This window comes from Pyxicephalus adspersus, chromosome 11 (assembly GCF_032062135.1).
Source record: "Pyxicephalus adspersus chromosome 11, UCB_Pads_2.0, whole genome shotgun sequence".
In the NCBI taxonomy this organism is placed as follows: Eukaryota; Metazoa; Chordata; class Amphibia; order Anura; family Pyxicephalidae; genus Pyxicephalus; species Pyxicephalus adspersus.
Window position 1 is genome coordinate 39,823,719 of NC_092868.1, and position 27,132 is coordinate 39,850,850.

The 27,132-nt window shown below is 39.2% G+C and overlaps 1 long non-coding RNA gene across 1 annotated transcript in view; it reads left to right on the forward strand.

Moving 5' to 3' along the window:
• The first annotated feature begins 3,810 nt into the window (after positions 1 to 3,810).
• Positions 3,811 to 27,132, forward strand: part of LOC140340742 (uncharacterized) — a 100,673-nt gene continuing 77,351 nt past the window's right edge. The window contains exon 1 of the long non-coding RNA XR_011922724.1: positions 3,811 to 3,895. This is a non-coding gene — a long non-coding RNA (uncharacterized lncRNA). The remainder of the gene's footprint in view (positions 3,896 to 27,132) is intronic.

Genomic DNA, 27,132 nt, shown 5'->3' on the forward strand with positions numbered 1-27,132 from the left:
TTTTCCATTACAAAAAAAATCTTCAAAATGGCAAACATGCACAGGCACATTCCATCACCGCTACAATGGGTTAAGTCCAGTGTAATCTTGCCGGAGCAGTGCGCTGATGTAGAGTTGAAGCAGCCTTAAGGCACACTAGGAATTTAATAGCTGTAAGTGCTGAAAATACAGAGCTTTTGATATAGATATATTTACAAAATGGGCACTTCTCCGTAAAGTTCTGTAACCTTAATAACAGACTGCACGTTATGAGGAACTGACGGACACAAATGCTTCACTTTAAACCTTCTAAATATATCCAAAATTATACGCTTCTTTACAGCATCACAACAGAAAACACATGTCTGTGACACTCTAAAGTATACAGAAAGCTTATAGCATGTACAAAGGATTTAAATTGTTATGGAATAGCTAGGGTTACATACTGTAAATTAGAACAAGGCATGAATGAGTTAAAATTGACCATGGAAGGCCTTGAAGGGATGGTCCTCTTTGAAGTCTTCTTTGAACACCAGGGCTTAGAAGTGTCACTCCAAGTGGCAAATCAGGCTCCTTCAATAAGTTCACATGGGCGTTTGTCAACTACATAGTTAGCCCATGCTGGATGCTCATTTTTAACAGCCAGGCATCCAGGAGCGTTCTATAGCCGTTTGGACATTTTCTGAAGGTTGCAAGTCTATAGAAGCAGTAAGAGCAGCAAACCACCCTGAACAGACTGCGTCACAACCATTCGCCTGTACAAAAACAGATTTCATCTGCTCCAGTCTGTTTCAACCATAACAAGTGCTTTGGGTTGGTCGAAGATTGGCCCTGCTTTTGAAAACCGCCAAACCAAAAAATGTGATAACCGCTGGCAACTAACCCAGACGATTGCTACATGCCACTGGCCTTTATACATTAAAACTGCTCCTTGCACGATCCTATTCAATGAATGTGCCTCTGCAGCATGCACATCATAAACTGTGTTATCTGTATGTGCCATGACATGTTCAAAATACAAGTGACTGCTGCTAAAGTACCTAAAAAAAGTTAAAGTTAACTGTTAAAGTACCTTAAAAAAATGAAATGTTCTCTCTGGGAGACAAAGTTCTGAAAACTGATAAAAAAGAACAGTGTTCTCCCCAGCCACCTTTAGCTGAGCGCACCACCCGGCATTTTTCGCTGACCCACCGGCTAGTTTTGGGTGGTAAGTGAAGAGTTAGGTCATAATACAGGGGCTGCTACCTGCATACAAACCCCCCCCCCCCACACACACACCTTGAAAAACTGTAGAATTTTGTATTTCTTACTGTAACTGATGCTATGGTTAGCTATGGTATAGCTATGGTTGCACACTGGTTACAGCTGCCTTTCTTGACCTTTTTACCTGCGGGAACCCTTGAAATAACTTTTTAGTCTTCACTGGACCCCTACTATAGTTATTATATCCACAACTCACAGCACATGGTGGTCAGTGCAGAGAATGTCACCCTTACAGATAATTGGTGACAGCTTCAATGACCCAAGAGGCACTAATTGCTCAAGGAACCCCTAGCAACCTTGAGAGGAACCCTGGTTGTGAAATAACTGTTAAAGTATATATATATATATATATATCTCCCAGAAATCAGATACAGCATCCCAACATTACAGCATTTGGAGGCAGCAGGTGATATAAACATGTTAAAGTAAATCTAATCACTAAAATGTAATAAGCTTTTACTTTTAAGGTAATTCAAAAGTAATTTTGATCTTTAAAAATGTGTTCCTAAATAAACCTGGTGATCCAGCTATGAAAGTCTCTCTGACACTTTCTGTAAATGGTTGGCAATGCTGTGTCTCTGACCCCCAAATTTACCATTGTGTGGTCACCCTGTCCCCATCAGAAACACATACCCTGTTTCTAATGGGGACAACAAGAAGCCACTTCAACACACATTAGTACGGTCCACAGTTATCACCGCCATGAAAATGACATACAACCAATGCTTGGAATACAGTGGTCAAGCTGCAAGGGATCAAAAGAATGGAAATGCACAAAGGATTAAAAAAACAGGTGAAAGGAAGTAATTTATTCCAAAAAAAGGCAATTATATATAATAGCAAGTGCATTTGCAAACTAAACAAGTTTTGCATACTTCTTTAACCCCCTAAATGCCAAGTCATGGCATGTTGAAAAGGGTGGGACCCCAGGTGACTGCATGGTACAGGTTGACTCAAGAATCCGGCAGGCTGGAAGAACGGTCATGGATGAGTTGGCAGCATTTCCATGCAGCATCACTGCAGACAGTACTAAATAATAATGACACGAAACGCAACAAGTATTTCTACAGCACATAGTAAACTTTTTGTAAATGCCAATAAAGAATCCTAAACGAAGACACAGATACAAGCTAAACATAGCCTCAGGATAACGACTGATCCTTTGTTCCCAAAAGTCTGCAAAAAGATTCAGACTGCTCCATGAACATAGCAGCCGATGTGATCAGCCAGCAGCAAATAATTGCCACCAATGGACTTCCAATTCCCCCAATACATATGCTCCACTCAAGCCAATTGTTCACACTTAAATAACTTTCACAAAATCATTAGCTGATTATAGTAAATATAATTGATCCACTCCACATTCTTATTTATAGTTATTTGAGGAAATAGTGATTCAAATCCGGCTGCCACCTGATCTCGGGCCTTGTACTCATCGGGCACTCCTCGGGGTACCCCAATTGCATCAATTTACACATGTGGATCAAGGCTCCCCGCAGGTGCTGATCTTTTCTTTCTCCTATTTCTCGGTCGGTTTTCTTCATTCTCTAGTTGTATGATGTGTAGGGGCATAAGCAACTGCACAGGTGCGCATTGTCCCTTCCACATCCTGGGCAAATAGTTCCTCATTTTCATGTTCCCACAGATCCAGTAAATATCTCCCAACATCATCGTTTGATTCTGCATGCTGTCATTAAAGATTCTAGTTTCATTACACCATCCATCGGGAAAGTTCTTTAGATCCATTTCTGAACTGCTGGAATTGTAACAGGTATAGTTACCTTTCAGAATTTCTGCATCTGGTATCCTTTTGAGTGAGTCTTTGGATGGTCTTATCATTGGATATTACTTTTGAACAGTTCATTGCCTTGCACATTTTAAATTCATACACCACCTTTCCACTGTGCGATGAGTTAAACCATAGATTTAGTTGTGCTCTATCACCATAGCACGTCTTGGTAGAACTTCCTTGGGTTATTGCAGCATATTGTCCAGTGACTATTTTCTTCAGATTCAGTGTGACCCGTGCCCCGACGAGTTCGGGTGGCTCCTCTAGTCATATTTTGGTTGGTAGTAGTATTTCTTGCCCAATGTAGTACTCTTTGCTCCTGTTGTTGAGGATCATATGTCTCTTTCCACCAGAATCCTATCATCAACAGTCCCAGGATCACACAGGCCAACATTGCGGCACCTCCTTCATAAGTCTTCCAGTATCCTGGGTCCAAGAGCCCCTTCTTGGGCGTCTTTTTGATTGTGATTGTAGGTTGAGGCATTTCCCTCATCTGATTTGGCTACTTGAGTGTAGAATCAGATTCTCCACTCCCAGTATAGTCTCTCTTCCGGGAAACTGTGACTAATAATGTCCTCAATTTACTGAAACCACTGGATTCACCTCCTCATCAGGTTTAATGCTCACCTTTGCTACCTTGCAATGCGTCAGGTGGACCCAAGATTGTCTTTCTGCTATTCTAACAGCGGTGGGAGTGGCTATTAAGACTTGATAAGGACCTTCCCAGCGGGGGGTGTGCCAGTATTTTCTTTTGATGATTCTTATCCAAATCCAATCCCCTTCTGACACAATTTTCTCTTGGGGTGGTGGACCTTCAGGTACTTTTCCTGGATATCTCGAGCGTTTCTGACATGCCTTTTTCAGGTAATCAGCAAGTTCTGTGTCTTCTGGCTGGTGTGGGAATTCTGGAATCCGGTAAGACCTGCCAAACAAAATTTCATAGGGAGACAACTTGTTCTTGGAAGATGTAACATGCATACTTAACAGTACAATGGGTAAACACCACACCCACCCTTTCCCTGTTTCTTTCATCGTTTTACATAGTTTTTGCTTAATTGTCCCGTTAGCTCTCTCTATCATCCCTGCTGACTGGGGGTGGTATGCACAGTGATGTTTAACTTGTATATGCATTGTGGCTGTCAGTTGGTCAATAATTGAGTTTACAAAGTGACTTCCGTTATCACTTATAATTTTCTCTGGTATTCCCCACCGGGGAATCACTTCTCTTGCCAGTGCTTTAGCTACTGTCTGAGCATCTGCTCTTGCAGAGGGAAATATTTCTCCCCATCTAGAATAAACATCTAGTATCACTAGGGCATATTTCTTCCCCTCACTCGGTGTTATTTCAATAAAATCCAGGGCTACAGTGTGAAAAGGGTAGGACGGAATAGGTGTATGTCCTCCCTGTGGTTTCAATCCCTTTGCTATATTGTATTGTACACAGATCTTACATTGGGACACAAATTTTTTGAAAAAGGATTCAATTCCAGGGGCATAAAACACATTTGCTACTAGACTAATCATCCCTCCTGTTGACACATGGCTTGGCCCATGTGTCACAAGTGATACCATTCTATAGAGGGCATGTGGTAGACATAATAAAGTATCTTTCTCATACAATCTTTCTGCATTCAGTGTGGCCCCTTCCTTGAGCCATCTTTTAACCTCCTGTTGTGGGGCCTGTTTTTTTGGAAATTATCTAGTAATTCATGATCCAGACATTCCATAGACATTGAATTACCGATCTTAACCACATGCTTGGTGATGGCAGCTTGTTTGGCAGTATTCTGGCATGGCTGATTTTCCTTTCACCTTTACTGAGAACAAAGCCCAAATAATCAACACTTTCTGTACACCATTGTAATTTTTTGACACCTTGTGTCCACATTCATATAACCACAGTAATAGACTAACACAGTCTGCCTGGCAGGCCTCCCGAGTAGATGATCAGAGGCTTCAGGATGAAGAGTCTGAGACACAAGCTGACAGCCCAGACTCACCCCTCCTCCCTCTCTAGCATCTCTGCGTCTCACAGCGAGACACTGTAGAGAGAAACTCTCCCAAAGTTTCTGCCAAGTAAGGAGGATTTTGAATCTACAGACACACTGAACAATTCTCTTAGGGAAAAACAGAATCCCTTCAGCATCAGATCACTGCAGTGTATACAAGGGTGACTACACTAGGATCAACTACATCACACACATTCAAGTGCAGCTACATTTCTTTCCATCATCATTTGCACTTAAAAAAGATGATCAAGAGAATAGAGGGAGACAGAATATTATACGGCTGAGAGGCATACCAGAAGCTACTCTGGGGTCAGCACTCAAGATGACTGAAAGTTCTGTTCCACATACCAGGGCAACATAATCCTCACATGTTTCTCCTATCTTAGGGGAAGGCATTTTTGTCTTATTCTGACCCATGTTTAAAAAAGAGACCGACCAAGACGGGAAACACAGTTATTGTGTGCTGTTAGTGTTCACTTTATCTATCAGTTCTAGTAACCAATAGCTTATGTGTTTTAGAAATAGCCTCAATTATTCAAAGTTCCAGGCTCATTACCTATAGTCCTGGTCTCATAGTATTTTTAACTAAAAATAAACACATTAGTGGTGTCACTAACTAACCCAAGCTCATAACCTGTCCCGGGTTTATAATGTTAACTAAACAGGATGAGAAAAGATCTTAGAATAGAATGTACTCTGTCTTGGCGGTTCACAGTAAGGAGGAACCCTAATTATATCCCCCTATCTCCTTTTAAATAATAATCCTACACAACTATTCACATATAACATACTACACAACAAATAACATGTAACATCCTACACAACAATTAACATGTAACATCCTACACAACAATTAACAGAACATAGGCAGTCAACTCGGTATCACCGAGCTTTCACCTGTCTCGGGTCAATGATCAATAAGACCTAGCCGAGGAGGTGGTGTGTCTTACACCTTGTTTGACAATAAACCTATATTGTCTTGAATAGCACCTGATTTAATCCATCTTTTAATTTCTGTAGACGGAGCCTGTTTTTGGAAACTAAGAAGAGACTCATTGTCTACATATTCCAGTGTCATTGTATCAGTCTCAATATGTTGGGCAGCTTGCTTGGCAGCTGCATCAGCAAAATTATTCCCTATTGTGACAGGCGAGTCATCGTTTTTTTTTTTTTTTTTTTTTTTGTGTGCTGCACACTTAACCACTACTATGGTCCTGGGGTCTTGTATATGAGTGAGCAGGGACAAAATCAGATCTCTGTGTTTCACAGGTTTACCCGTGATAGTTATCATACCTCGCCTTTCCCACTGTGCTGCAAAGGTATGTACTGTTGCATAAGCATACTGACTGTCAGTATGAATAGTGACGTCTTTGCCTTTAAACAGCGCACAAGCTCTTGCAAGAGCATGCAGTTCAGCGGCTTGTGCAGAGTTATTGGATGGTAAAGATCCTGATTCTGACACAGTGTCCTGTGTAGTGACTGCATATCCCACACAGTTTTTACCCATCTCATTTTTATGTGCTGATCCATCAACAAACACTATAGCCCCTGTGGGTAAGGGCTGAGACTGGAGATCGGGGCGTGGTAAAATGATCACGTGAGCCTCTTGTACACAGTCATGTGGCAATTCAGAAGTGTCTGTAAACACCGGCAGTAGAGTAGCAGAAGTTATGCACCTTTCAACAGTCACATGTGGTTGGCCTAAGTGTGCTGCCGAGCAGTATAACTGACGTGCAGGTGTCAAGAAAGACATTTTGTCTTGCAACAGCAAGGCATGTACGGCATGAGGTACCTTAACACATAAGTCATGAAATAGCACAACATTTGCCACAGCATCAACTGCCATTGCTGCTGCGACCACAACCTGAACACACACTGGCAAGGCTCTGGCCACCTGATCTGTTCCTGAGTTTTGTTACGGAGAACAGATCTACATGCACCTGTGTCAACTAAAAATGTAATTGATTGTCCACATACTAAAAGATCAATTTTGGGTCTTTGTAAATCAGCAAAGTTTAATTCTATCACCTGGTCTTCCTCCTGATCAGCTAGTCATGCACGTTGCTTTTTATCAGGGCATTCTCTCGCATAATGTCCCTCTTTCCTACATACAAAACACTTTCTACCTCCTCCCTGTGTCTGACCTGTACCTTGGAAGCCACCACGTCGTCCCTGGTCATATCGATTGGATCGACGCTTAGGGCGGGCTCCCCCTTCATTGTACATACCATCTTCCCCCTCACTTTCCCATCTACTTGCTACAAAATAAGCTGAAGCAGCCTTTTTTGATTTTTTCTTCTTTTCCCTTTTCACTCTCTCTGCATGTCTAGCATGTTCCATAAATTCACTCAACCTGCATGTACGCCAGGTGATTAAATGTTTGTGGATTCCATTTACTCTTCTGAGTACTCTCTCACATTCTTGACCTGTCAATTTAAAACTTTGCCTGAGTAGTTGTAATTCTTTTACACATGTTTTCACATCATCTTTAGGGGATGGTATGCCTTTAAGGGCAGCCATCATATCTTCAAAGGTCCAGGAACGATAAACCATCTGGGTGCCTCCACCACCATCAGCCACTTCAATCATGGGGTATAAATCTTGGGCTGAATTGGGTGAATTAAGATATGGATGTGATTGTTCATACCCTTCAAACAAAACACTTGGAGCACTGGTTTGGGTTGGAGTGTAAGGTGGGGCCTCATCTTTGATCTGTTTTGCCTGTCTGTGGGGTTGTACTCTGCGCCCTTCTTCCACACTTCCCGTGATTTTAACCGGGGTGGACTGATGATCCTCTACCGGGGCTGCAGCTCCCTGATCACCGGGTTGTCTAGTACCTGGTGTATCATCATCTAAACCTCTTTTGCCAAAATAAAAGGCACAGAGTTCTTTCTTTTTCTTATCAGCCTCCTCTACCCACACTTTAGCTATTCCATAGCCATCATTCTTCAATTTACTTTCATCATCTCCACCACTTTCTTTAATTCTTTTCACAAATTCCCTACATTGTTTTGGATGTAAACAGCCTGAAAAATTATATTTCTTTCTCCAGAGGGCACAGTGCATCACCCAACTGGGGTTTTTCCTATACATGGAACATTCATCATCAGTTGGTTTATACTTCTGTTTCGTACTTCCAAATCCACCTATTTTACCCTCAGTTATATTGCAATTTATTCACCCAAATTCTCTTTAATTTGGTAGTGGGAGACTATGACACCTATTCCCGACTAATCAGATCAACCCTCTCCACATCAAGACGAGCAGTCCTTACTCCTTACTTTACTGCCGTCCACCCGGCACCACCTTCTCGGGCCGGTAGTGGAAAACTATGATCTACACACTTCTAGTCAATAGGTAAATGCCCGGCAATATCCAAAGACGCACCTCAGCGTGGTCTATGGGTCAACTCCCCCCACATCAGAATAAACAATCAATATAACAAAGAGGTTACTTACAGTTTTTAGAAGCAAAAAGACAGAGACATCAACTAGCAGCAATATCCGTTAGCAACAGGGCGAAACAATCTCACTGAACGAGCTCCCGTCTATGGTTCGTTGGAAACGTCTTCTCACTGGTCACGGAGTCAAGCGGATGGCCTCTTTTTACGGTCTGTAATTACCGGAGGTCTTTATCGGTGTCCGTGAGTGATTGTGGACCCGTCATCCAGTTGATGTCCGATCTTCCAGTGGGGAGCGTTTCCGGCTCGAAGGACCAATTTGTGGAAGGCAATAGCCTTATTCACGAAGCATCAGAAGTCTCTTGTGTTCAGTGAAGCAAAGTTTCTTTATTCATGCATGGAGATTCTCACAATCAGTTAACACGTGCAGGCAGTAATACAAAATTGTTTGAATTTCCCACTGCACCTCCCGCAAGAACCAACGCATGGATGGACGTCACCGCGAAGCCCCGGAGAACGTCTCTGCACACCGGGAGAAGGACGCCGCCTGAGGACCTGGACGGACAAGCTGGACGCCGGGGGATGCCAAAGAAACAAGGTACATGGGTTTTTTAGCGACCCTGAGTATGAATCTGGATTTTATTATTATTTATTATTATTATACAGTATTTATATAGCGCCATCATATTACGCAGCGCTGTACAAAGTCGATAGTTGTGTCACTAACTGTCCTTTAAAGGAGCTCACAATCTAATGTCCCTACCATAGTCATATGTCAATAATGTAGTTGAAGGGCAATTTGTAAGCGGAAGCCAATTACCCTAACTGCATGTTTTTGGGATGTGGGAGGAAACCGGAGTACCCAGAGGAAATCCATAGAGCAAACACAGGGAGAACCTGCAAACTCCATGCAGATAGTGTCCTGGCTGAGATTCGAACCTAGGACCTAGAGAGTGCTGACCCTGAGTATTACCGCTTGGGGGGGTTAAGAAGCATGAGACACATAGACTGGCCTCCACAAAGTAAAGAAATTAACCCCATTGGGAATCTCTGGGAAGTTCTGCAGAAGACTTTGCACAGCAGTCTGAAACTCCCAACATCAATGCAAAATGTTGGTGATAAATTAATGCAAAGGTCTAACAAAAGTAAAAATAAATAATTCAAGCTCCTGTGCTTTGCCTTCGAATCCCTTCACAGTTCTTCTCCCACTTACATTTCTGTCCTGGTAGTAAAATACTCCCCCTGCCTCTCTCTTCGCTCCTCCAATGATCTACTAATGACTTCCTCACTCATAACCTCATCACACGCACTGCTCCAAGACTTTTCTAGAGCTGCCCCAACTCTCTGGAATGGTCTTCCTCATCCTATTCGGCTTGCTCCTACTTTCTGCTCATTTAAAAGAGAACTCAAAACCCATTTTTTCAAACTTGCCTACCCATCTTCTGTCCTTTGAAACCATCACTACTTCCCACCATTACATATTCCCCTCCTATTGTGTGTTACTTCACCCACCTCCTAGATTGTAAGCTCTTCAGGGCAGGGTCCTCTCCTCCTCCTGTGTCACTGTATGTGTCTGTTATTTGCAATCCCTATTTAATGTACAGAGCTGCGTAATATGTTGGCGCTATATAAATCCTGTTTCATAATAATAATATTATAAAAAACGCATGACTTTTTTTTGCACTGGTTGATGGATAAGTAAAGTAAATGATCAATGTCTGAATATTATTGATTGTCATCCAGGATAATGCCATGCACCCACTGACCAGCAGAAGCAATGTGTGAGCACTGCCTAACAACTGGCAGCGGAGTGCTTCAATTGGCTGGCAGTTTTTAGCTCTGGATCCAGTATTTCCCAATCAATGTTCGATCAATATATTGACTCTGATTTATTAAAGCTCTCCAAGGCTGAAGAGGATACACTTTCATAAGTGAAGCTGGGTAATCCAGCAAACCTGGAATGGATTTCTTCAAAGTAATTTGCTATTTGCTAGCAAATGTTTTGAATCCTGGACCAAATCTATTCCAGGTTAGCTGGATCGCCCAGCTTCTCTGGTGAAAGTGTATCCTCTCCAGCCCTGGAGAGCTTTAATAAATCAGGCCCAATGCTGCAGAATGCCCTGATCCTTTATAGATTGGCGTTAGAGTAAATGTTTTTATGGATTCTAACAGCTGGTTTTTAAACATATCTTGTAGTGTAAGGCCACTTTTTGTACCCATCTGAACTTGATGCGACAGTACAATGAAGAAACACACTGTTCTATGCGGCGAGGGTTCATGGCACGCCCCTAGGCAGCATGTCCTTGACACCCAAGGCTCATGGGTGGGTATTGGGCACCATGTAACTCACAAGGCAATGGAGCTAAAAATCTGCTGGAATAGAATAATAGGAGTCCGAAGTTGGGCTTTAAGGCATTAGGGATTACAACATTTTTGTGATTAAAGTAACATATACTGTAAGTGTATATAAACACAAGAAGCACTCCAAAGCCAAGAGAATGCCAGCTAGCTTGTATAAATAATTCTGCATACTCTCACACCAAACACCCAAATTCTCTCCCCATCACTTTTAATAATCTTCAACTCCCCCTACTTTATCTGATAACTGAGTTGACTGGGAGCCACTGATTATTATTATTGTTATTATTGAACAGGATTTATTTAGCACCAACATATTACGCAGCGCTTTACATTAAATAGGGGTTGCAAATGACAGGCAGTGACACAGGAGGAGAGGACTCTGCCCCGAAGAGCTTACAATCTAGGAGGTGGGGGTAACACACAATAACACACACACGATGATTGCACCCCCACTCCAGTGACTGTCACCCCTGCTAGCATATTGTGTCCACACCTGAGCCCCAATAGTTTTGGGGAGGTCAGGACTATAAGGGACTGTATGCTCCCTGTGGGAAAGGCACTTGCATGACACCGAACAAAGACATGGAGGCTGCATAGCACTGGGGCTCTCTGCATCCCATGCACAGTTAAGGTATCTGGTGCAGACAGAAATAAGTTATTAATCATGGGTAGATCCAGGGCTTAATGCTTGATGAGGGGCAAGCGGGAGTTTCATCAAAATCAAATTTTCCCTGGGACCCCAAATGTCTTAATCCAGCCCAGGTTGAAATGAGCAAGGCTGAGTCCACAGGTAGTTAGGAGATCTCTGAATTTCTTGTAGATTTAGTTTTTTTGTTCTGTAGCATTCTTGAAGTGACAAAACATTAGGAAATGTGTAGGTATTGGAGAGATCTACTACATACAGAATATATATATCCTTTTATTTATACATACACTTGTGCACAGGAAGCAGGGCAGTGCAGGGTTTTTTTCTTTTTTTCTAGATGATGTTGGCTTCTGTCCCAGCATTGGCAAGGAGGAACGAAGAAGGACATCTTATATCTGCACTGCAGAATGTATATTCAACCGATGTCCACAGCATTGATGTTGTATAGGTAATTTAACATTCTATGTCGCATGCAATGTGACAACATGACATTTCTTCAACATAAAGAAAAGACCTTTATGCCTTCATCTATATGGATTCTTTGCAGTTTGAAACCTGAAGACAGCCAATTCTGACATCAAATGCTGGTGTCCTGGCTGCCATGTGGCCCCATGCTAGAGATGTATTGTACATGGGTTTATTTTAGATGCTCCCATCGCTTTTCCAGGGATGAGGATGGATCCATAATGAATGGTGATGGGTGAGGATCAGTACAATTGTTTTCATGCATTCCTGAGATACACAGCTTTGTCTGACATGGCAGCAGACCTGTTTTTTTATTAAACCATAGATTAAACATTATACATATTGCAGTTTAACAGTTGTTCATTTTGTTGGCTGCACTATTTCTTTCTCAGTGTAGCTACAGAGGAGTGGCATTGTATGCTGGATCCTTGTGTGACCAGTTGGGTGTCATGAATGGCGGTGCAATTGATGCAGCAAGTGTGAGCAGAGCAGCTGTTTGAATACTGGACACAGGACATTGGCTTCTCTTCCTTTTTCTCTTTCCTTCTGCTCTCTGCATACAATCATTGTCTAGGCCAGTGTTTCTCAACTTTGGCTATCTGTAAAAGTGGATTTTTCCCAATGGGCAGAATGGTTGGCTCAGTGACAAGCACTCTTGCCTTTGAAAGACCAGGACCAGGACAGTATCTCCAAGGATTTTGTATGTTCTTCGCTTGTTTGCTTAGGTTGTGTAATGACATATGACTATGGTAGGGATATTAGATTGTGAGCCCCTTTGAGGGAGGTTTGTGACATGACTATGGACTTTGTAAAAAGCTGCATAATATGTTGGCGCTATATAAATACTAGTTAATAATAATGTAGGAGGAGTTTTGACCATTCACCACCACACTAACACAATGTGGGTTGTGGATATAGTGATTATAGCAGGGGTTCCCTGAAGAACCAATGGTATTTTTAAGGCTTTCCCCATGTTATAAAGGTCAAAAAACACAGATCTAGACCCTTTCGAAAACAAGTGTTAAAAATGTCATTATAGTGACTAAGACAAGTTTTGTCCTTTTTCATATTTTTCTTATGTATTAAATAATAAATATTTGTAGATCTTCCACTAGAGGGAGTTCTTAGTTGTTTGAAAAACTATGTATCTTTCAAAAGATTCATTGCGCCTGATTTATTAAAGCTCTCAAAGACTGGAGAGGATACACTTTCATCAGTAAACCTGTGTGGTCAATTAAACCTGGAATGAAATTCTTAAAAGTGATTTGCTATTTATTAGCAAATGTTTTCAATCCTGAACCAGATCCATTCCAGGTTTGCTGGCTTCACGGTTCAGATGTTATCACTGATTTGCTGCATCATACTGTATCTATAATGTGCCATTTTTGTCTCCTCTAGAGTTACTCAATAGGTTGCTATGGGCTTCCTAAACTGTGGCTTATTGACCCTAGAGTTATTGATTGCTGGATAGTTGTGGAGGCAACACCACTTGGTAGACCCAAATGCATGACTCCAATGTGGGCAGGTGGGGATTCTTTCCAATAGCCAACAATGTTTTTTGTCCCGCTGACCCCCAATAAATTGATTTTAACAGGGGTTCCCTGATACCTGAACATATTTTTAGGGTTCCTCAGGGCTTAAAAGTTTGAGAAAGTCTGATCTATGATATAAAATATCTGTATACCAAAAGTGAAGAAAGCGCTCAGGCAAAGCCGGATAATATTTTTTCATTTACAGGATGTCAAAGTGCTGTTTATATTGTTCAATGTGAAATGTTTGTTTGTTCAAAGAAAAGCTTCTGCACTTAAAATATTTATTTTCTGCTTTTTGTGCTCTAAATTTCATGCTTTAAAAGGTATATAATTAACAAAATGTGCGTACGTCTGTAAAGCATGGAAATTGCCTGGTTCTCTGACTGTGCTAGCTTTATTAATGTCTCCCAATAGGGCTGATTTAGAGAGATTGGTCCAGATAAAAGTGCAGCATTTTGCCAAGAGCAACCAGCCAGATGTCTTATTCTGTTTAGAAAGAACAAGTAATTTGCTGCACTTTTCTGTGCTTTTTGTAAATCCGTCTTGTAACGTTCATTAGGAAGTTTGAATACTGGTGGTACTTTTACAGAGGTGTTGGGGGATTAGCAGAGTTCAGAACAATGTAAAATGATTATGATATTTAATACTTCAAAGTTCTTACTATGATATTAAAACTGTATAAATAAATTACTTTTAGGACAAAGTTATAACTGAGAGGTCACATATCCCATTTCATTCTTTGCTTCTTCATATCATCTGCCGTTGATAATTGAGTTATATATGGAATCTAGAAAGTTGAAATTTAATAGGAGTATTTCAAATTCTTTACATTATTTATAAATGCCTGGATTGGTTATACAATCATGTTATTAAAACTACTGTGCAATATGCAGATTTGCATTATAAGCTGTAATGCATTGGCATAAAATGAATGGGCTGCATTAAGACAATACGGTATACACTTTTATGCAATATAATATGTTTTAACAGAAGTGTAAACCTGTTTTTTTCCTATGGTATAATTTGTATACAATTTCCTTAGATTTACCAGCCATTCTGTTTAGATTTCTTGCAGTGTTGCAGTGCTTTGTTTTTATAGCACGGATTGTGGTATATATTTGTCATGTGTGTGTCCTCTAAACTTGTCACAATTTCAGAGACTTTGTCAGATATTGGTTATTCACAGAATAATGGGTGGTTTGGGCAGCGGTCTGGCTCCAGAAGAAGGTGATTGTTTAGGAGAATACAAAAATTTAGAAAATACAATATATATTTTGAATTGCTTTTACAGTTTGAAATCAATTTTCTTACAAGAAGTCTAAAACCACAAAGAGTCTTACATGTCACTACTTTAACACATTACAAAGCATTGAACTTGTAATTATGAGATAATGCAGTAAAAACATCAGAATGATAGTACATCCAAAGATATACAATGGGGCCTGCTGTTTCATCCTCCTGGGCCACCCATTTGGTTCAATTTAGGAAATGTTAGTTTATGGCTAATTCTTCTACGGACTATATTTGTGAATCTGCCTGATTAAGCATTTCATAAATTACAAGTTTCTTTAAATTTTCAAAGCACAGGTTCATTTTAATGGCTGATTATTCCATATTCCATCAGGCAGCACGGTGGCTCAGGGGATAGCACTCCGGCCTTTGCAGCGCTAGGTTCGATTCCCAGCCAGGACATTATCTGCATGGAGTTTGCAGGTTCTCCCCGTGTCTGCATGGGTTTCCTCTGGGTACTCCGGTTTTCTCCCACATCCCAAAAACATGCAGTGAGGTTAATTGGCTTCTCCCTAAAAAATTTACCTTAGACTACAATAATGACATATGACTATGGTAGGGACATTAGATTGTGAGCTCCTTTGAGGGACAGTTAGTGACACGACCATGGTCTTTGTACAGCGCTGCATAATATGATGGCGCTATATAAATACTGTATAATATTAAAAATACAGTGCTTTTATTATTATTATACAGTATTTATATAGCGCCAAGTAAACAAGAACAAGTAAAAAACAAGTTATCCAGATGTTCTTCCACTTGTAAATGTACTTTATGATAATGGCGGCCGGTATCTGAGATTTTCCCATTTTTTTATACATCAGTCTTCTTTTTTTTTTTTAGCCCCCATATCTGATTTAAAAAGCTTAACTTCTTAAACTAGGCTTCAGTCCTTATAGTTTTAATAGAAATCAAGTGATTTTAGGTTGCAAAAATTTTCCAATTTTGAATGGTGCCAAGAAATAACCATGAATGACCTTTTTAGTATCATCAAATGTCAGGTACCTTTGTTATAGGCTATTCCCATGTGCTGCCTGAACCAGCCAAACTCACTGTTTTGTAACACATGCACAGTACATTAAAATGAGTTTGCAATTTTGTTGCAGGAATGGTAATGAACACATAAACATTGCAAGAGATATTGCAGGCTTGTAAAGATTTCTTTACCTAGACTAAGAAATATCATTAGCAATAAGGATCTTGTATTTGGCAAGACTTCTGTGCCTTCTCCAAGCCTTCAATTTCTTGTATGATTTTGAGGGCTTTGAGCCCTAGCACATACATGAACGCTCAGATAAATGTTTCTTTTTTTCATTGATTGGAAGGTACAGCCTTGAGCCTTTTTAAAGCATAGAGATGTTCTGAAATACTTGCAGTAAATATATAATAGTTCTGGATAATTTACTGATAATCTAGCACTGCCAGGTCACCAGTGATCACTGAACTGTGAAAATGTGAAGGTCTGTGCTCTGTTTTCCTGCATCTAGCCATTTTTGTAATGGTAGTATATACAAAAGTCTGCAATATATGGGCAAATATTAATGTTGAAGGGATACAGTTTGACATTCCTACATTTTACAAACCCCAAATTACATTTAATCCCTACAAAATTCTAATTTTTACATTCAGATATGTAATTATATGATAGTTCTAGATAATTTACTGAAATTATGTTGCCTACATCTGTGTTTCAACAGATCCAGTCTTATAAATAATAAAAGAAAGAGGAGATACTTTCTACATGCCTCAGACTCATTCAAGCATGTGTAGCGATGGCAGACACAGCAAGTGTGGTCGGAATTGAATCACGTCCTGGATATTTTGTTCATATTTACAGGGTTATTGGATTGGATAATAAGGAGTGCTCTTGCCCATACCTGAACTGATTCTGAAGACAGAGATGGTTTTATTTTATCATTCTGTAAATAATCATCCTTCAGGTTAAGTTATTATTTAGTGCCCATTAAGGACATTTTTTTAAACTAGAGATGACCTTATGACCAGAAGTGTTTATTGGGATTAAATTTGGGCAAGGTAGGAAGCTGAAATTGTTCATGAGCTATTGAATATGGGAACCCGTCCTAGTCTGCCATGGTTGGTCATTATCAGGGTTAGACCAAAGGGTAGTCAGAAGTAGGGAATGCAAAAAGGGCAGGGGATACAAATGATACTGATCAAGTAGCTCAAAGTTCATGAGGGGGGTTGCTTTTGTCCTTTTGCTTTGCCTGCAAGTCCATTGTCCCATCGCTGGAGCAGTGGGCAAGAAGGAGACAATCAGATCTGTAGATATGAAATTACATATGAGATATATTTGTCCTATTTTTTTATAAAGAAATGTTAATAATTTATACTCATGATATCCATATTTCAGTATGAATCAAATAGAAGATTTGAAGTTATCTTTGTATGTCAAAGCAATGTTGCCATCAATTTAATAAACCATCAGCAGAACAGATCAGCACCTCCTGGTACAGTAAAATTTTACAGAGACATAGCAGTGAAGGGTGTATTGCTCTTTCTGAACAGTTATTATCGATCCTCCAGTCATCATGATGAATTAACTTTTATTTTTATTTTCCTTTTTTCCCTGAAACCAGAAATACATCTTGTATATGAGTTTTGAAGATGAGCAGCCAGTGTTATCAAAGAAGTTAGTAAACCTATACAGATACATCCATCTATGCACAAACTTTAATAGTCACTTCAAAGTAAAAAAAGAAAAAAAAGTTATTGTTACTTACTGATCAATACAAATCACTTTTTTATGCTTACAGATTTACATTCCTGTCGAGTTTGATATATTTGAGTTTGTTTATGTATTAGCCTCTATTACACCACTTTAACGTTATTATCTTTAGTTGTGGAACAGATAGATCTGAAAATTGTACTTTTTTTTGGTTTTTATAGAACAGGGAAAGGATGAAACCCCTAAAACCTTTGTTATGTTTTTCTGTCTGCCTGATCCCCCTCCACACTTCATGACATTCCTAAAATGCAACAGAAAATTAGAGGGAATTTCTCCAAGGTAAACAATATTTTCATATCAGGGACATCTCCGTCTCTGAAAAAAGTGTACCCATTGAAAGATTGAACTTGAGTAGACCACAGCAAGAACAAGCGTTTCTGCATGACCCCCAGCAGCTGGCACCAGCAGTTTGGCTGCACTGTTTCTTGAAGAACAAGCATGTGCGAATTTGACATTGGGCAGCAGTGAGCAGTGCTGAACCCAATAATTTTCTTTTGGGCTGACATGGGTAGATGCTACATGTAGTGTCTTCTCCAAGTAAGCAGTAATCATATTACAACCTCACCTCCACTTTGAATATAACCTTTCCTTCTCAGTGACAATGGTGACCAAGCCAAATCAGTGGGGGAAAGCAATTACATTTCCTCAGGAGGGACATAGACAGCAATTCAAACTTACCCGATAGTCCAAGATAACTAAGGTCTAAGCTACCATAAGGAAAAGTGAACCTTCAACCTCAGGTGGCACTATTGACAAAGCAGTGGGTGATCCATTTAGAATATTGTTTTAGAACAGCGGAACTGCAACTGCAGCCAAGTGGAGGAATACTCGTTCCTGGAGTCAGATTTTGCCTTTGCAGTGTCTGCGGGCAGATTGATTTCCTGCCCAAAAAACTCTGCAAAGCAGAAAAAAACTCAGGAGGAGAGAGCAGCAGCACCAACATCCCCAGTGGCACAGGAGCGCTGGCATGCAGGTAAGTAAACGGGGGGGGGGGGGGGGGTTGTCCTGGAGGGTCGGCAGTGGGAGGTCTGTTCGGGGTGTACGGGGAGGTCGACACTGGGATCTGTACTGGTTGTCTGTCACTTAGGTCTGTATTGAGAGTATGCAGGGAAAGAAAGTCTGCACTGACAGCCTGCACAGATGGAGTCTGTACTGGCAGTCTCCACTGGGGGGATCTATACAGGGAGTCTGTACAGAGCGTCTCCATTGGAGGTCCAGCACTGGGGGTTCTGCATTAGGAGGGTCTGTAGAAAGAGTGGTCTGTGTTGTCAGTCTACAATGGGGGGTTTGTACTAGGAGTCTGTACTAGAGGTCTACAAAGAAGGCTGTACTAGGGAGGGGTCTGCACTGGGGGGGTGTCTATACTGAGGCACTGTTACTAAAGGTCTGTTTCAGAAGGATAGGTAGATACTAATCATAATTTATTTAAAAAGTTCTAAATGTGCCTGGATTTCTTCAATAATTGAACTCTGTTAGCAAGACATCCATTTAGCTTTATTTATAGTAGAATACCCACCATATACATATATCATTGCAGCGCATTGCTTGATTCATTTTCAAGTACAGAACATTAACAGGGTTTGCTATAGAGAGAAACTCTATGTGCTAGAGACTTAATTTATAAATGAACATAAAATGGTAAACACCTAACATTTTGTGTAATTTATGCTTTTCTTTTTCGTAATTACTGGGCCGTCCTGTTCGAATACTAGAAGCTGAATGTGCTGAGTGCAGTCTTTTATCTGACTTTCTGATGATTTCCAAATAACTAATCTATTAATGCAGTGCAGGCCGGCACTTGGCCAGGCTTTAATGCAGAACTGACAAAATGCACGGGCTCCTATTCGGGAATGGCCTTCTGCATTAGATGGAGAAGAAGGAATTTCCAACTAATACACAAGGGGATGTTTTGCCCACATTTAATGGAACACTGAAAGAAGGCTGCCATTGCTGACTTGAAAATGTTGGTCGCTTGGCTGTCATATTGCTTCAGTGATTTTAATTGCTTTTCAGAAAATAAAATAATTTGTATTTTGTAAGGTTATGTTTTTTTCTTTATTGCTGCGCCCTTATTAGGAACATTCAGTCTACCTTCCCGACACTATCACAGGGGTGATAAAAAATCACTTCAAAGGTCACACAGAAACTAAAAAAATTGAAAGGAGCCCACCCTCATATGCTACCCAAATATCAGTGACATCAAGGTTCACAATATTTAGATGTTTGAATATATTAAGAATTTTGCCCTACCCTATCCATAAAATTATTACTGAATATACATACACTTTAACTTCTGTATACACAAAGGCTTCTTTACAGTAAGAGGTGTGAATGAGAAACTAGAAGTGCAAGTGCAAAAACATGCAAGATGTGTATCTGAATGCCATATTATAGCTGTTCTTAATAAGTAATAATATTGTAGTCTGTTGATCTAAGACAGCTTTTATGAACCTTTTTTAACACGGGGGGACCCTTCAAATAACTATCAGGTCCTCAGGGAACCTTTTCTGTAATTACTACATCCATAGCTCACATAATTTATTATTCTGGTCAGTAACACAAATTACATTTCTGGGCAGTGGGAAGAATGTCACTCCCATAGATAGCCAAACAGATCATTGGTGCCAGTTAAACTAACTTGAGAGGCACAAACTGCTCGTTAATCAAGTAACCCCCAGCAACCTTTGTAAAAGTTCTGGTTCAGAAACACTGATCTCAGTAATAGCCCTAAAGGGATCAGTAAGGATTTTTAGAACAAACAGAAACACTAAATAAGTAACTGGGGGTGGAGGCAGGATGGGAACCACTTGAAGTGGACACGTTTTGGGATTATTTTAGGGGCAGCCATAGCCGACATTCCCATGTATGTACTGCATGTTTGACCGACTCTATTCAACTCTATGAGAACTGGAGCTGTCACTTATTTCAGTGATGAATGGAGCTGTCATTTATCTCTATGATGAATGTCATTCACACGCAGCACGGGTAAGCACTCTAGCGGATTTCATTGTATAACAGCAAATTCTGAATTTGGGGTCCTTAATGTTTGCTAGATTGTTTACTCAAGCTGTGAATGATGGCATAATAATAATAATGATGGATGTAACCTGGCAGACATGGGGGAAAATAGCAAGCAATAAGCTCATTGCTCAGCTGAAAAGAGCCTGGCCTGACCTGCAACCCCCTACATTCAGGCATCAGGTCAAGCAGAACTATAGTCAAATCTTTCTTATTTTGCAATAGAATTGCCACACTATTGTTACTTCTAGGAACAAAACAATTTTAAAAAATAAATACCTGGGTAAACGCAATTCCATCTTTTCGGGGAATATCTATTTAATGTTCGGAGATAAATGGATAAGCTTCTAATTGCAGTTCAAACAAACCAAGACATTTAAAATGACAGGAAGAAACAAAATGCATTATTTCTGACACGTGCAGCTTTTCCTCTGAACAGGACCTAACCTTGCAAATATGGCTGCTCATAGCACTACTGCACTATAACTTTGTGTTTTTTACACAAATTACACTACTAAGAGACATGTACAGTAACTATATGACAATAAGAGACAGGTTAGGTGACTTTCAGCAGATAGATATCTATTCAAGAGCAATGATTATTACCCATCAACAACACTGTCATGTACATGGTACTTTGGGTTTATTACTTTTCTGCATAGAAGAGTGAAGGACCAGGACCTGTAAGATTATTTTGTAAGGTGGATAATCTTTTTTTATGATAAATATGCGGATGTAAAATGATGAAAATAACATTACCATGTTAAATCATATTGGAAACTTTACTTTTACATTAATTTTAGAAAAGGGAATACCTGTTTTTTTTAGATTAAAGACAAAGGGCTCTGTTTATAAATGAGAATCTGATATTCCTGATATTAACATTGCCTTGTGGGAATCTTCCAGGTCCATATGTTTCATTGGCAATAATTGAGTTCCACCAGGGAATGTCAGATTCACCTTTTTTTAAATAGAGCCTTAAGAGTAGTCCTTTAGAATCATATTGTGTCAGTTAAAATCCTTTATCCAGCCCTGTCATATTTTCCATGATGTATTCCACCTAGCATTTCTTTATACTTTTATCCTAGGATGATGGAAGATAAAAAAGCATTTTGAGCGAAGGTCACATTTAGTAAAGCGTAGACACTACAGCTCTGTGCATAAAATTTGAGTTATTTATATCAGATAGCAGTTTTGCATGCTCTTTTAAATCCCCTGGAAATCAAGCAAATGATACATTCAATAAACAGAATGTGAAAAATGATGTCAGTTCCTCTTTAATGCATACATAAATCTCTGTTCACTGGACTTAGGTGTGGGAATCTCTGTCTTTAATCTACAGTGCATAATATTTTTTCTGCAGAGGGCCTAAAAAGATGAAAGATTTAGATAATATTTAATCTTGGGGAAAAAAAACGATGTCAGCAGAATGCTTTAAACTTCTAGCACCTATTTCCTAATTAAATCACTCCAAAAAATAACAGCACAAATCAGGTTCGAAGTGACCATTTTCTGGCATTTCGGATGCACATTTTAGCAGTAAGCTGGTGCAGTCCCAGTTTTATCAACCAGAAAGCATTGTAGTCATATCCAATTACTTCCCTGTCTGAATTTATCACACGCAAGTCAGCATTAATTAGGAAAGGAAAAATGCTTAGTCAAGAGATCAATTCAGGCCTCTGTGCTTACCTCTCCACCAACTAATAACACTAAAAGAAAGCTTAGCATCTGCACTGCTAGAGAAATGGGCTTCCTAGAGACATTACAAAGATGAATACACTGAAATGAATTCGAGAAAGGTGCCACATTCGGCTTACCCATTATTTTTTTTAAATTAAACTGTGAAGCATTAGAGTTGAGCATTAGCCAAAACTTTTCTTTTGAAATATGGAATCTGGTAGCAGAGCTTTTCATATTTCTAGGTGCAAATCTTTATGCAGGGGTAGTACTCAAGGTATCCCTGTATCAGAACAATTTTTAGCTACTATCCAGGCCCAAACACTTTTTATAAAAGAGAGAATAAATGCAGATAAAGAGTTGCCTTGGCCATACTCTAAACCCATGGTTCATAGTATGCTAGTGGGCGTAATAAAGTAAACAGCTCCTTCTTTTCCTGCCAATATAAAATTAAAAATCTTCAGCAACCCTGGAAAAAATGAATGGGTCAATATGTCCTATTATTATGTCCCATATGAATGGGTCAATATAGGACATAATATTTAGAAAAGCTGAGGCAGGTAAGAAGCAGCACAGCATCTAAGATCTTTGAACAAGAATGTTTTCTTGTCATAGAAAGTGTTATTTTTCCAAATTTGGATTAGGGTATCATCAGCCTAGATTATTATATCACTCAGAGGTCTGTCACTTTAAATGGGGCATATATCTTGTTACTTTCAAGAAGCAGACTAATATACAGTGGGCATTTCTTAAACGTGAGTTCTGTCTTTTTTTGTAATGATTTCAAACCACTTTAAAGTTACAACTTTCTAAAGTAATTCACTAAGTAAGGGATGAGTCTATTTTCCAAAAAGCTTATATATGTGCCAACCTCAGACTTTTTGGAACCATTAATGAATGTAATTGAATTTACTTGCTTTAAAAATAAGTATGATTTATAAGGTTTATTAGTGGTGCCAAAGGATGTCTGGATCTGGGATGTTTCTTCATTTCAAAATTTCATATTTACCTGACCAGAGGAAATAAATATATATTTTAACACTGATTATAATGCACTAATAAAGAGATTTATATATCCATTTCCTGCAAAACAGGAAAATGTTATTTTCATTGGACTAGTGTACATTTTTCATATTGTAAAACAGAATGTTATTGTGTGCAGGAGTCAGTGGCAACTAGAGACAGAATAGCTTTCCAAATTCTGCCTAAATCTAAGCAGAGCCCTCTAAACTGTAGCCCTCTTACATTCATAGGATCACTTAAATCATTATTTGATGTTGTTTATTCATTGTGGAATGTCAACCATTTCTCTGCTCTTGTGTTATCTGCTTAAAAGATATTTGCCATAAATCAAGTAATAAAAGTCCGAAATGATAATAGTGTAAAGGTGATTGTAGAGTTGAAGATATTTGCAGTTTTGCAAGAAAACTGTGGCAAAAAACATTTAAATTTTGTAAGCATTAGTAATAAAGTAGATCAGCCTTATCCTGGAAAAACTTTTAAAGCCCAATTCCAGTTCAGGCAATAAAAACATTGAATGAGTAATGCCCTTCTCTATCTAACCCACGCCTGTGAGCCCAGGGCAGCAAGTCTTCATCGACACAAAGGAGGAACATGGCAGAGGAAGGCACCAGGTCATTAAGTATATTTAGGGTTCTCGCTGGAGTGGGATAAGAGGTCCTGAAATTGACCTGGCCAATGGACACCTTGAAAAAAGGTACATATAAAGATTTTTTAAGGTGCTCCAAGGAAGGTAGAGAGGGCTGACCAGCAAAAAGACCTAAGCCCAATGGCAGTACATTAGTGTGAATAGTGAGTTGTTTATTTAAAGTAAAGGAAAAGTAGAACGAATATGACATTGCAAATTAGCAGACAGTGTGGCCCAGCTGTAAGAAAAATTAATAGAATTCTAGGGTCCATCAATAAAAAGATTACAATGCTGTGTCCAGTCCTGAAGACCAAAATTACAAAAAGTTATTGATAAAACATATCCAGAGCGATACAGAATATATATAATACTAGCTGATTACCCGGCGTTGCCAGGGTATTTATTTATTGCAATCTTATAATATACTATTATATTATATTATAAGGTCCCATAGTTGAAATGTGTCCATGCGTTTCCGAGTGATGACATACACACATACATACATACAACCAAATATAGCTCTGACATATAGCACAGTGCTGTACACAGATGACTGGTGCATTCTCATGAGTCTCAGTCATATGTATGGTAAGTTTGGTTAAAACGTGAAAATGTGTTTTCGAGTGATGGTGGAACATACACACATACATACATACATCCGATTTTATATATATAGATAGAGAACATGGGAATATGACCTTAAACTAGCTTGAGGAATGTTCAAAACTAACCTACAAAAGTATTATGTAATGAAAAATGTAGTTAATACTTGGAATGGGAATCTGTTCAGGAATAAGAAGCTCTGAATTTAAACAAGAGTGTGACAAATATAGATCTCAAAAAGAGGTAGAGTTATTGGAACACTTAGTCTTTTTCTGCCATTGCTCTTTCTGTTTCCATGTATTATTTGACACACAAATACTGTTTTAACAATTCAATGTGCTACACAGCAAAAATATTTATAATTGTCAATTACAATTGTTACTTTGGCTGTCAGTGAAGAATGTTTTTATTAGCCAAGGAACCACGCATTGTATTTATTTTGGCAACCGCACAGAATTAACTTCAAGCACTTTCTGTCCCACCCACAGTCCCTTCAGACAAGGATAACATAAAGTTTCCTTTCAAGGTATTATTCAAAAGATATAGTTCAACTACTTCCTACACTAGATATTTTGCACGTTTCTTTACTTGGTTATTAAAATAAAGAAGTGATACCATCCTTGCCTATGCCCCAATGGTATTATTGTGGTACCTCATGAATTAACAGATCTAATCCCAAAATACTAATCAACCCCTCCTCATCTGCCCCAAGCCAACCATTTTCCCTTTAGTAGGTTTCTGCTATCTTAAGTTGTAACCCCTAAAGGCAATACCCAGGGATGCTTTCTGATAAAGAAGGCCCTGACTTCCAAAAGCAATAATGAAGGCAAATGTTTTTGTGTCAATCAGTTTTATTGAGTTTTCAGTGAAAAATAAACAAACATACATAGCAAACATTATAACATAAAACACAGATATCTTATTTACCCGTAACGGCAGTGGCTCCGTATAAACATAAATTACACAACCTAGATATAGCATATACTCTGACAATCATAGTAGTAAACTGTCAAAGCCCTCATGATACAGAATAAGATAAATCAACACAAATATACAGACAATAACACAAATACTCCTAGAGGCACACAATATAAATGATGCTGCAACAAGTTTAAGCCGCCCATATTAGTATATATGTATGTAAACGGCAAATGTTTTAAAACTGTAAGATGCATTACTTTTCAACCATACCCACTTGGGAATCATATCACTGTGCTAAAACCTAGCAGTGCCACCCCTACATTTACAGCACTCACAAATAAGAATTTATCTATATGATGAGTGAAAAAGTCTGGAGAGGAAAAGGAGAGGAAAAGAAACTAGGAGGGGAAGATAAGGACAGCAGCACACAGACTTCAAAATTACAACTAAATATTTTCTCAAGAAACATTAATTAGGCCAAATTCTTGCTGTGGTTGCACAGTGAAAGCTAAAATTCCTATTTAGCTTCTTTCAAACTGCTTACATATAGCCGGAACACATGCAGTTCCCAAGCAACTTTAGCAAATACAAGAAAAATCTCCCCAATAGTACAGAAGGTTTTTGCCCTCATAATATCTTCTGTTTATTCGTATTGAGCAGTCAAAACAATCTGGCATTAAAATACTATCAAATATATATTATACAAAATGCTATTCTAAAATATTTAAATACATTTTTGTTTTCATTTGGACATTGTTTGATTACACAAGGCTGTCCTACCTTGTGGTAGGTCATTTGTAGATGTGAGAACACCTTATCCTGATTCTTTGATTCCACAGGGAAAGCAATAACATATCCACCCATTTGCAGTCTAATTTAATGTTTCTCAACCAAAGTTCCGTGGAACTCCTGGGGTTGCTCCAGAAATTGCCAGAGATTCTAGGAGCTATGAGCAGTATGCGCCTTTGAGGTCAGTTTAAGTGACTCCAGTGATCTCATTGGCTATCTGTAATAGTAAGAGACATTCTTCCCACTGACCACCACACTACTGTACTGTGAGTTGTGGATATAGTAATTATACCAGGGGTTCCCTGAAGATCTGAAAGTTAAATTAATTCTCTCATGTTAAAAAGGTCAAGAAAGTCTACTCTAAACTCATGGTTCAACGTATGAAAATGGGAGTAGGACACCAAACACTTCCTTCACTTCCTGCCCATATGGCATCAAGAAAAAGTAGGAGAATACTTCTGCATGGCCTGAAGGAGGACTTAGCTGTCAGACACCACTTGAATATTACAACCCAGCAGCTTGGTCAGAGCACCATAAAGAATACCTCCCACACCTCCCCTGTCCTTAGGACCTAAGAATTGCTACTCTGAGGATCTGAATGTCATTTCAAGGGTTTCCCCATGTCAAAGGTCAAGAAAAGCTAATTAGACATTGAATGATACCATCTAATTACAAATATCACTAATTATTTAGAGAGATGTTTTGTCAAATCCCTGTTTTACCTCCACTGTACATTACCAGGGGTATAGCATAGAGAGGAATTGACTTAGAGAGGGAATATAGAGACTATGAGGAGCAGATATAACTTGTGTTCCAAGATAACTTATTACTAGCTGATTACCTGGCGTTGCCCAGGTATTTATTTATTGCAATCCTATATTATACTGGAAAAGGAATCAAATAAAGCTATAGTGATTTTCTTGTCTACGGTGTTGTTTCATTTTTTTGCCTTTGATTGCACTCAGCCAATTGCCTTATGTTTTCTCAAAAGCATTA